The 12,854-nt window shown below is 38.1% G+C and overlaps 1 protein-coding gene across 1 annotated transcript in view; it reads right to left on the bottom strand.

Moving 5' to 3' along the window:
- LOC119744337 (homeobox protein Hox-A10-like) overlaps positions 1-12,149 on the bottom strand; it is a 29,415-nt gene extending 17,266 nt beyond the window's left edge. The window contains exon 1 of the mRNA XM_038220211.1: positions 12,030-12,149. The gene's annotated coding sequence lies outside the window, so the exon portion shown is untranslated. The remainder of the gene's footprint in view (positions 1-12,029) is intronic.
- Between the last annotated feature and the right edge of the window lie 705 nt (positions 12,150-12,854).

The following is a 12,854-nucleotide window of genomic DNA, read 5'->3' as shown; positions in this document are numbered from 1 at the left end:
TATGTCCCTAAAATGGCTAAATAACTTGTGATTTTGAATGGATATTTTGCCGATGCGTGTACACTATTTTGTCCATGTTTATCAATGCACATAAACAAAATAGCATCAGAAAGATGCCTATTGCATTAACTATACATTTAGTTAAAAAGAACATGCATGAATTTGTATTAAATAAATAGTCGTTCAATATACGGATTATATGGAAGGAACTGAGCAAATATTATGCTTCTAACATTAAAGAAATAGAAGCAAGCAAGCTTTCTTCCAATTACACTGTAAAAAAGGTTATATAAAACACTTTTGGGCAATGTAATTTACCCAGCATTGGTATGAAATTACCTCATTTTGGGTTGAATTGGGTAAAAACTGTCAAACTATTGGGAAGAATTTGCCCAAGAGTGTAGGCAGTTTATAATTCGACCAGCATTGGTCGAATTATCAACCCATTTTGCCCAACTTTTTATAGTGTGTATTTTACCGATATGTCCCAATTTAAAAGTTGCTCCCTGTGTGCTCTTACAAAATTTCTATTTGTATTTTTTTTGTTCCAAAAAAATAATCTTTTTTTTTTCAATTTCGGGCGTCAGCAGTCCTATGATAAATTGATTCCAATTTGGGTTTCCTCTTCTGACCCACGAAGAGAGACTTCTTCGTTCGATGTTTCATTCAAAAGCGAATAATTGTTTGTATTGCTAAAAAAAATATCAATTAAAAAACCATTGTCAATGGCACCTGCAAGTGTATTATATAGCAAGGTCTTGCTCTTGTGTTTTACTGTGTTTAATAGTTCAATTTCAGGCAACATTAACACTAAACTTATTCTCACTTCAGCATCATTTGGCTATGAATTTGTTTAATGTAAGTTCGCTTTTTCTCAAAAAAGACTTATTATACAGAACAAATAAAAATGTGTTGTGTTTAACACGTCAGGGTGATTTCTTTTTACAAAAGATGTTTCCACAACCTGTCTCTATCACGAGGTGAAGCAAATGCTCCAAAAATGTAAAAACAATCGTCGCAGTCTCTCAGCAACACTTTGTTATTGTAAAATTCTGTTGATTTGTGTTTTTGAAATAGCAAGTGATATACTATGGATATTTCAAACTTAAAGGGAATGTACAACATTTGCTTTTGCTGTAACTTTCAGAAATAAATGAATTTGGAGGATTAGTATGTTGTAACAAATATTGTTAAATTGACTTGTTTCACGTTTTGGGCTTGCAGGTGCTGGAAAAACCAAGAAAACCAATCATGTTCTTGTAGTCTGGTTCCATGACCCTGCACTCAAGATGAAACGGAGCAATTGATAGACTTTGGGGAATTGTAAGGTCAGAGAATCAGTCTAGCAGGCTTGTACCTCTTCACAGGTGTGTAATCAATTGAAAAGAAAATGCGGAATAACTAAAAAAAAAAAAAAAAAATTAGGAGCAGTTTTTGAAAAAAAAACAGTTTTTCTTGCAAATGACTTTACAGGATTCTTTAGACTGTGTTTCCTTAACAATCCAGTTAGGTTTTTCGTGATAATTTGATCATTTCGTTTGTTGATGTTTGCAAATGTTGTATCTTCCCTTAAATATCTTGTAGGCCCTAATACTGCTTTACATTGTATCTCAATAAATACATTTTAATAATTATCATTTTAGACGAATTCAGACATGCGGAAAGAAATTGGCATTTCTTCAGTAGTTTTGAACAAGTTCATTAAATATACTCTTAAATGGAAACTCCTATGTCGGCTTTAAAACAACAGCGATCTCTACGTGGATCAGAAACCACAAATTAACGATATTATGTTCGGAATCTTCCACAATCCATTATATATCCCTTGCGTATTTGTTCATTCCAGCTACTTAAAGTCTTTATTAACGACCTGAGCCAAACGCAGGAGACAGTTAGTATTACAATGCTCATCTTCTGATGTGCCGGTGGTGTAGTGAGGCCCATATGTCGGTCGTATATCAATCGGGCATGAAACCTCTGCATGGTAAGATGCGCTCGTGAAGCCTGATACCTCCGAGGTGTTCAGGAGGTAATTAGACTATGCAGGTATAGAAGCCGGCGATATAAGAACGTTGCACATGTATAAACATGATTCATACGATTATTTTCAATTCGCAACATAGGCCTATATCATATTTTCTCAAAGGAAAATGAAATCATCAAAGAAAGAAATGAAAATACGCAAGGAATGTTTTCAATATAAACAGAAGCGGTCAAAGCGTAAGCCATAAGTTGAGATTGAAAACAAATACCACTTTCAATTCGTCTTTTCGGTTGATTTTGTTGGTGTGTTTTGTTTTGTTTTATTTTGTTTGGGTTGTTGTTTGGGTCCAATCTGCGGTGGGGGTGAGGGTGCTTGGAAGCTCATTTTCTGAATGGGTTTCAAATAATAAGGAAGACTCTTTTACTTTTCCCTTAGTCCGGAGCGGAAGTTGGGGCAAGTTTGGGGATGGTGGCATAGGTATAGTTGGCCTGGGTGAGGCCTCCCTTAATTACGGAATGTTATGCGCTCAGTTTCGGTTATAATTCAAAACTCCCGTCTACTCTGAAGTCTCAGCACTGAAATCTAGGAAGGACTGTGCCTCGGTATCCCAGGGAGAAGGAATGGTTATAATTTGGGGTAGAAATCGCCTATAAGAGGTGGGTTGTAAGATGAGATCAGATATTCGCGTTAATTCCTTTTTTAAGAAATGTCTCTTGCACCTGTGCACAATGTGAAATGATGGTCCCATGGGCGTCGCCAGGATTTTTTTCAGAGGGGGGGGGCGAACATATTTTCCCCCCAGATCCCTCTACTTTTCCTGCATATTCTCGATTAATCTTTTTTTTTTCCCGAGGGTAGGCAGGGACATTTGCCCCCCCCCCCCCACCCTTTAAATTAACACCAATATAACTTAGCGCCTCTTTTGCTTCTTCTTCTTTTTCCTCCTTTTTTGGCTTGACCATGCATAGGGATGGGGGAAGCGCCCCCCCCCCCTTTTGCCCCCTCCCCCCCCCCCCTGCGAAGCCCATGGATAGTCAATATATTATATAAAATATACTGATTAAAAAATGATCTTTAGACAGACTGGTTCACTATGAGTTATGTATGAATCACCTGATTTGTTTTTCATCCATACCGAAATGCAAATGTCAAAAACGTTGTGAAGGAGAACATCCAATTTAGAATCATCTGCGCATCAAATATCATTGGGCCTAAACGTCATTTACATTTTAGTGTTTGTCCATGTTAATTATATATCTTATCTTTTCCTGAGGATGGAAGAGAATCAGGATGCACGAAGTATTTCTCCTCAAATGCCTGCAATTCGTAGTTCCTTTCAGCGCTTTCTTAGTACACATTGCAATCGGTTAACTCGGTTTCAGTGAGAATTTTATCAAGTTTGGAAAGTTACGCCTGCACGTGACGAACGATGCCGCCATGTATGGTACTCTGGATTCATTGTACCATTGTACTTTGAGTGAGTATTTCATTGTCACTATTTCATTTTTAGCCTTACTTCACCAAAACCTAGACTGCTTTTCAAGAAGATGCTAATTTATGAACGAGGTGCAGAAATGTCATAATACAGAGTGGACATTATTTAATGGATTTTCAGTTTCCAGTCGAACGCTTGAGCATATGGCAGGCTTTTACACCGATAACTGTGAACCAATCATTGAAACAAGTGACATGCATTATTTATTGAAACGATGGCTGAAGTGGAGCTCCCATACTCCTAAGCTTTAAGCACGCAGAGGTTGCCATTGCACGTTGGAGCGTTTATGACAAGTGGGTGAAAACATGGCGCCCTCTTTTATCTTGCACTGTCAACGGAGAGTGCTGCGCAACCTCGTTGCCAGGGTCTACTTCAGTTTCATCTCGTTCTCAATAGTATAACTTTTAAGGGTGTAAATAATTATAGCATTACTGCAATAATAAATAATGGTTATATCTCAGGAACAAAATGGTTATAATTTTCAACGTGTATCAGGTGTTTTACTCAGTGTCGCTTTGATGTTTGTGACGCTTCTCTGAGTTGTTTCATGAGGTTAGAAGTGTAAGGGATTCGTCTACACCAAGAAAAACTATCTGTACATAATATTGGTCTTGTGTTGTTCTGGTGTACATATTTTCGGATGGCTTTGTGAGGAGCATGGACCATGCCAAACATTACTTTCCTTCCTCTGGTATAGGCCCTAATTGCTACTTCTTTTTCAAAGGGTTCAAGGTATTATCCACGTTCATAGCAACAGCTGGGGCGCCCTCTTTGTATATACTGTGCTACACGACGACCTCAATGTGATTTGGTTCCCTGACTTGACGGTCACCAGACGTCTCTTAATAGATCGTACATTAGGAAACCCGGCATATTCAAATATAGAACATGACGCAGCAAAAAAACGGTCGTCGTTCAAGTGCACACTCGAGGCAAAAAGCCGTCGACGTTTGAGCGATTCTGTCAACATGGTCAGCATAAGACTGGCGCCGCAAAAAAAGAGGAAAATGGTTCAGACTTAAATACACGTGGTGATCCTGTAGCGCGCACATCTGAGGCAACTTTTGAACAGAAACATATGACTAGAACAACAAACTTCTACCCGAAAAAAATTCTCTTGCGCGGAAATAGCAATTTTCCAAGGTATAGTGGTGTGAATTTTCATTCATATTCTACATTTTAACGATCTTTCCCATTAAATTAAAAGTAGTAAACGCGTTTTCCAGCCCGAGTTTACTGAATTCTCTCGAAAGTTTCATTTGATAAACTCAACGTTTTGAGGACTGATAGGTATTTTGTCGGTAAAAAAAAAACTTACCCAAGCTTTTTCGAATAGTCAGAATTGTTTGGTCTGTGACCAAGACAAGTGCTCATAGAAAACAATTAACGAATATAATGTTCAGCGACAAAAAAATGCGACCGATAGCGAGACGTGAAATTTTGGACGCGAATCTTGACGTCAATATTTGCGATCGCAAAGGGAGGCGTGAATTTGTTGACGCGAATTTCGACGTCAACTTTTGCGACCGGGGAGCGAGACGTGATGAATGTTTCGACGCGAATACTGCCGTCAATAATTGCGACTGGAGAACGAGACGTGAATTGTTTGTCGTGACGTCAATATTCGCGACAAGTCGTGAATTTGTGTCGTGAATAGTGACGTCAATATTGACGGTTTGCGATGTCCCTGCAAAGCCACCATTGATATCTGATATCCCCATACATTTCTACAGCGGATTAGTGTTTAAAGGTAAATGTACACCAATTGCAAACATTAAAAAATGAACCTGCCAAAGTATTATGAAATCGTAGCGCCTTGTTTGCTGTCATTCCCACGAAAAGAGTGAATTTTGTATCAGTAGAAGACCTGCTCACGATGGGTCGGTCTGAACCATCGCTGTGCAAAACAAAAATTCGTCTTTTTAAGCTCTGACGTGAGCTTCTACATGTCTCTTGGTGGTCGGTCGGTCGGTCGGTCGGTCGGTCGGTCGGTCGGTCCCTGGAAAATTGACCAAAAATAATTTACTAATTGCCATGCCGTGGTCATAACATGCACTCTTGACGACGGTTTTGGGAACACCGATTTCGATGCGCATGCGCGTTTCTTTGCACATGTCCCGAAAAATTGACCAAAATAATCCAATAAGTTTCACACAAAACATAACAACCAAATTTTAATTTTGAAAAAAAAGCAAGCAAAATCAATTAAATATCTATCAAAAAATGTTTGTAACATTTCTAAAAGATATTTATGAAAAGTTTGTGAATGGAGTCAAAATATGTGCAGTAATGTTATAGTCACGTGGTATTCATCACAAATCGCTATAAATCTAGGTATTCATCTAAAGTATGGATATATGTGCCATCGGCGTCGCATTTTTAGGCGCCGCATTTTTAAGCTCTGGCAGGGATCATTTTGATAGATTTCATGCAAGACGGACAGAGCTTATTGTGCGCTCGCACTTGTTCAACGACTGCATCGGCGGCCACAACACATCCGGCGAGCAGGTGCGAGCATGCGCTGTCACCAATGCACGACAGATTGAGCGAGCTGCACCTTGACGGTTGAAACGTACAACTTTTGGGGGGTCGTGCTTCCCAGCACCAGTGCGACCTGGAACGAATGATATCCTTAAGTCGGTCCACTTCGTAAAATTACGACAAATTCAAATTGGACACTCTATCCATTTTGTACAGCAAATATGAAAGTTTTAATATTCCAAAATATTTTGTTAACAAAATGTTTTTAAGGCAGAGAAAATACAACATGATTGGATGAGTATAGCCCCCAAAGCCCCCTCCCCCGGGGTTCGCCACTGTGTTCACGTGGAAGTGGAAGTAAGAACGTTCAACACAACTTTTCACAGAACAACATCAAATACAAAAATAGGGAAATTTACTAATTGCAAGGAAAACGATATTGACAGCTAAAATCAAGAGAAAGCCATGTCACTACCTTCGTAAAAACTGAGCTTTGGTCAAATCATTTTTATCTTTTTTCCCCGAGTATTATGTCCTAATACATAATAAAGTAGACCATTATAGTCGTCGCATCCGGATAGCCTATGCGTTGCACACATACCGGTACCCCACACATGAATGATAATGTCCCAGATTCGATGACTCATATGTTCCTATTGAGTATAATTTCCCACTTTAAATAAAACCATCGCTAAAACCATGTGATGAAAGCCAAAACTGAAAAAAGGCATTTTTGGAAATCTATGGCTCAATATAAACTACAAATTGTATAAGTCGATGCTCACAGGGCATGTGTGCCTTTTTACATTCTAGGTTAAAAAAAATATAAAGACAATTTTTTCTTACACATTTTTTCATTGAGCAAATGAAACTGAACAGTATCTTCCTGAAATGACAACACCAACAGCGCCCTCAATTGTCAGGAAAGCATGGACAATTTTTAAGGAGTGCACTTTGCAATAACAATAGGAGTAGAAAGTTGCACAAAATATGTTCCTAGGAAAAATTCATGTCATGGACACTTTAAAGAGAATAAATAACATCTGCTTCAGCTGTAATTTTCAGAAATGGATGGATTTTGGGGGTTTATATAGCAAACATTGTTACGCTGACTTGTTTGAAGTTTGGGTTCGAAGATGCTGGAGGAAAAAACAAAGAAAAGCAATCATGTTCCTGTAGTCTGGTTACCTTATCCCACTGGAGATGAAACAGAGCAATTTATAGACGTCACCGAATGGTAAGGTCAGGGAACCAGTCTTACTAGCTTGCTTATCGATTGCAAACAAAATGTGGACTAACTAAATATGGTAAATTGGGGGGGGGGGGGTAGTAGTATTTGAACAAAAAGCCAGGTTTTTTTTACGAACGATGGTCTGCCGACCAGCGTTGGAAATTGATACAAAAACACCAATTTTCTTGAAAATGACAGTACACCAGGTGTCATGATTTTGCAGGATGCTTTACTGTCATTCACAGTCCAGTAAGGTATTTCATAAAAATTTGGTATTTTTGGTTTTTGATTTTTGCAAATGTTGTAATATTCCCGCTAAGCTGGTGACCTGTTTTCTGTGCTAAAAATGAGACGGACAATGGAACTAAAGGTACACTTATGTTTGTTGTTTAATGCTACTCTCAGTCTCCGAGTTATATGTTCGAGCATCACCGCGAAAATATAATTCTTCTTTTTTAGGTGCTAATTTTCTAAGAATACAAATCTAATGATATTCACTTATGAATGAGGCATCAAAAGAGAAAAATCGGAATTATTAAATTTCGAATTATTTGCGGCCCGACAATCAGTCAGAACTCGCAGGGTATAGGAGTAGACTGGTTCCCGCCCCTATCAGAGTCAATAATGCAGGGACCGGGAACCAATCTACCTGCAGGAAGGATCTGTTCGTGCACGTACCCAAAATCAAAGACTTTTTCAGAGAGATGCAGAAGTATTTTTCCTTTAAAAATAATAAAGCATACAACTTCAAGATTTGTCAGAGGAAAAAAAAGGAATTCGTCGAAGAGCATACAGGCAGTGCATCTTTCAATATCTTATATATTCCAAATTCACCGACTCAACACGACAGTCCAAAGTTGTGCTGTGCGAAAATCGAAACAACGAACCAACGCGGGCCGAAAACGAAATTTCAACTGGAGCACAATAAATAAACTTTCCCACTCCTGATTTACAGCTTTTACGGCCCAAATGGTTGGACGGTTTGTTGAAAGGTTAAAGTCTTGAAATTCTGTGAAGTGTAACAGAGAAGTTGATTTGATTGACCCAGCGAACTACAGGGCGACCTCTAGGTCAATGCAATAAGCCATTGCAGGCAACTAACTTGTACATTTCTTTAAATATTTAAGGCTGTTTCCAACAAGTAGTTTTCAGTCGCACATATAGACACTGGAAATGTTACTCATATACAAGTTACCACTGGCGAGCGGCGACCCTAGTGGAGGAAGGACGGGGCCTGTCCTCCTATATACATTTTTTTTTAATTTGAGGGACGCACACGGATGGCTCGTCCACCATGTTTCACCATCGATACAAGGGTGCATAACAAGGGAAATGGGCTTATATAAACGACGATCGATATCCACGTATACATAGTTGTGTTTGAAAAGCGCTCCCTAGTGTCCACCCCATTCTTTTTCGAATATCTCGAGTTCGCGCCCCTCCGCCACCTTGAGAAAAAATTACCCTTCCTTTAAGTAAAAACAACACAAACCTGATAATGATTTCTGGAAAAGAATAGCAGCAGTTTTAAATGGATTATGTTAAGTTTTATTGAGTAACCAACGGCATTACATAATTGGTTTCATTTCTTGCTATTTAAAACTTGACCAAACTGGCACAAATGTTTTGGCTGAATTAAGAAAATTTTGAAGACTTCATGCAAGTACATTATTCCTCCAGTTTCTTAAGAGGCTCATATTAAACCCTTTTTGTTTAAAGTAAGTCATGATTAATGAAAACAGAAGTTCAGCTTGCCGACATAATCTAGAAGCACTTCTGTATTAATATTGATTTTACGCTACCGTCAAACTTTAATATTATTTTTTTTCCACGCTCATCAAAACGCGACATTCTGAGACACGATTGGGTGTTGTAATTTGACTTTTCTCAATGCATTTGTTTCACGCACACAGCATCTTTTACCCTGTAGTTTGGAGTATCTGTCAGCACTCTAAAATCTTGCCAATTTTTGGTCGCTTTTTAACTATCAAATCAACCAGTTTCAACAAATGACAGGACATAAGCCAGACATGGACTGCGTTTTGAATTCATAAATATATCATTTTTACGGCCAAACGGGGTTCGGTAAAGCATAAAATAACCCGGATTCCAACAGTGTAAACACGCCTATAACCGTCACACCTCCGTGTCAGTAGGCAGCCTATGCAGTCTGGTCGCGGTCTCTTTCAACCCAGCCGCATCATCGGTAAATAAACATCATGTCATCCATGGGACAGTGATGGGCTCGTATCTTTTCCAGGGAGTCGATGTAATTTACTGACGGGAGGGATGTATAAGACGCAGGGTCAAGACAAAAATGTCTCTGATCTTTACCGATGTCAATAATTCTGCCAGTTCTGGGGGTTTTTTCGGACTAGGTTCCGACGGAGGATCAAATTCATAGAGCAAACGTGAGCGAACATAATCGATAGTATATACAAACTATATCTCCTGTAACAATTTTTTCAGATAAAATAATTTTCGATATAGCATATATTCCTCATTGCATCATTGAAAGCAAAATATTAGTACAATAACCTTTATAAAGTTTGATGCACGGGGTTCGTTAAGTTGAAAACAAGTTTCCGTGAAAAACAAAAGCATGAACGAGGGGATAATTTTGCTTTATCGAGTACTTTTTTTGTTATGCCATGCTCTGGCTCAAAAGGGGACAGAATAAAAGGTATAAATCCTCTATATATTGCTTGCAAATTTATCAACAAAAATACCCAGTTGCCCCTTTGAGAGATACTTTCTTCGATTAGGGTTTAAATTGTATGCATGTAATCTCGTGATCCATTTGTCAGCGGGCCAGCACGGCACAGGGACGGGGCTGAACCATTGACCTTCCCGGTCGGATACTCTGTCGTGTATCGGTAATTGATTCTACCTGCCTACGCTCGCATGGACTTCTTCACTCTTCGCTCGAAACCGAAGGGAAATTAAAAAGGTAAACTGTTACAACGAAAATTCGTCGGCAGGAAACATTAAAAGGAAACAGTGCATGCCCTTCTTGAAACGGAAAAACTTCTGACGAGTTGTTGTTTTTTACAGACAACACGTATTCATAAACGCTGCATGTTTTTAATTTTGTCTCCTAAACACGTTGCTTTCATCGTGTATATATTACGCATGATAATATCATTATGGTGCTCCTCATTCAAATTTGATAAGTAACTAATGTGTTACTTCTTAATGGTCAATTTCTTTTTCGTTCAGTTTGGAAGCCTATTAAGTTACGTTTTTACAGAAAATTAGTATTTCATTTTGAAAGTTATTTTTCGGGACGTCACAAACAAAAACTACGGGTTCTGTTGTGTGCACGAATAATAATGGGGAAATTGGGAAAATATGCCAACTGTGTTGATAAGAAATTAATATGAATTTATATAATGGCGTCTGAAATCTTACTACAATTAGGATAGTATTTTGCATGTCAATACAACAATTTTTTGTGCATTAAATGTGTACTAGAAACCGTGTTACCGAATTCTAAAAGTATAGCTTCAATTAGATATTTTCATTTGTGGTTCTTTGGAAATTGTAGGAATGTCATGAACAATTACGTTATCCGAAATTCCATGAACTCATTTTACTTCATAAAAATAGCTTGAGTAGTCAAATTTCGTTGGCGAACGCGGATATGTTCTTCCGCGGATGAGTGAGATTGGACCGAGAGCAGTACCGCGATCGGCGTGTAAGGCTACCGGTGTCTCACGGCTTGAAGTGGGCTGTGCGCACGCTGCAATCATAACCATACTCTTTACCGATTCTCTGAGCTTTTGAAATAATTTAGTGCAAATTGGAATCGTAATGTCGTATGTTGCAATATGATTTTGTTTTGATATAGGGCTTTCAATCACGGTTGTTTCAGGGGTGTGATGCGACAGTGTTTAATTGTAGGACTCATAATATAGACTCATGTACAGATTCAGCAGTGCGCAGTTAACATGTAGGCCTAGGCCTATGTACTTACAGTTGAAGTCTGGAGATCCAAAACTGTTTAATGGCAAAGTTCATTGAATTGTTTTTAAAAATACATCCGAACTTAAAAAAGACGAAGAAACCGATGCAATTTATATTACATGTATATTTTAATATTTGATTGTAAAGAATTTGCCATTGAAAAGTGTTCAAAAGGAAATTAGCAGTACATTTTTATCATGATAAATCAGGTAGCGCAGCAATATGTGTATGGAATATGTTGAAGAGGGGATTTTTGTTAATACCTTGCAAAAAAAGACGCAAGACGTTTTATACAAAATGAACTTTTGAACGAACGAATTAACATTATAGAGACGGTTTATTAGAAAGTTATTTTGTTCTGAATGTACTGAATGATATGAAGCAATGCAAAATATGGTCGCAGACTGTTTATTTCGCACCTAGCCATTATCATTTACAGCGATAAAGATAGTCATTTCGCATTGCATTTTGTTTTACTTATAGGTTAAAGGCTAATATGTAATATATAGCCTCCATTATAAGCACCGGCTGAGCGAATGAACACATAGGCCAAATGTGAATGGAAATCGTGGTAAACCGATCATCTTAAGAATGCAGTTAATGGTCAGACGGAATTGAGTCATTTTGTTATTTGTGGTTTTTCTTTGAAAATAGGCAGTGCAGACTCACAATGTAAAAACAGTCTGTAACATTTCATGAAAATCGATTAATTATGGATGTACTTTTCTGTCTTAGACTATCCCTTCAATGTTTTGTCTGACAACTATGCTTCTCCCCTTGCTTAAAAAAAGTAAGAATTTCAACCTTAATTTGTCAATTTCGTTGATTAGGATAATCACCGCAAAGTTCACGAATTGAGCGAAACGACTTACCGGCACACGCGGTAGAATGGTCCCCGTCATACGGCACCAAAAGCCCCGCTGTTGCATTCTCGTCTTCCGCTAAACCACAACGGACTGTTAAAAACAACGAAAAATCATATTTTACAACGGTCGCTCATTCAGTATTGAAAGCAAAATGATCTGATATGAAATGTTGGCGGTTATACATATTTGATAGGTTATGGGTTTCAATCATTTCCCAAGGTCATGTGATCTCACTGGCGGGCGGGTCATGAAATCTCTAGAGCTTTGGGTCAGACAACTCGGCGCCAAGGTATTATGGCGGTTTTCCTCAATATTTAAAGGAACTAAAGGATTCTAAGATTTGACGACTGTTATTTAGAACTACGAAAGTATGAATTTTCTTTTGGACTGTTGCAACTGATTCATAAAGTTTCCTAGAATAATAGTCAGGTGTGACTCTTTCGCCTTTCATCTTCATTTTGGTTTTTAACAATTTCGGCTTTTTTTACGAATCCAAAGCACCTTTTGGTAGAAAACTCCGAAATAACTTACATATGTGGAATAATGTGACTGACTAAATGCATTCTGATTGAAATTATAATGACACAAGGCGTTCTGAATTTTGAACTTCGTCCCTTCTTGTCTTGGCAAGGGATTTTATCATACTTTCCTTTTTCATTTAAGTCAACTGTGTAGTTTCGCAATCAATAATTGTGTAATTCGGCACTTTTCCTATTTCAGCGATATATTTCCCACCCCCCTTTCATATGATTATTCTCTAATTGGATTTAAAGTATTTCAAGATCAGTTTTGTGTAAACTTTTGCTATTGTGCGGATCGTCTAAGTTTGGC

The sequence above is a fragment of the Patiria miniata genome, unplaced genomic scaffold (assembly GCF_015706575.1).
Source record: "Patiria miniata isolate m_02_andy unplaced genomic scaffold, ASM1570657v1 HiC_scaffold_7, whole genome shotgun sequence".
NCBI classification, from domain to species: domain Eukaryota; kingdom Metazoa; phylum Echinodermata; class Asteroidea; order Valvatida; family Asterinidae; genus Patiria; species Patiria miniata.
Note: the sequence above shows the minus strand (reverse complement) of the source record. Positions and strands in the feature narration are given on the sequence as shown.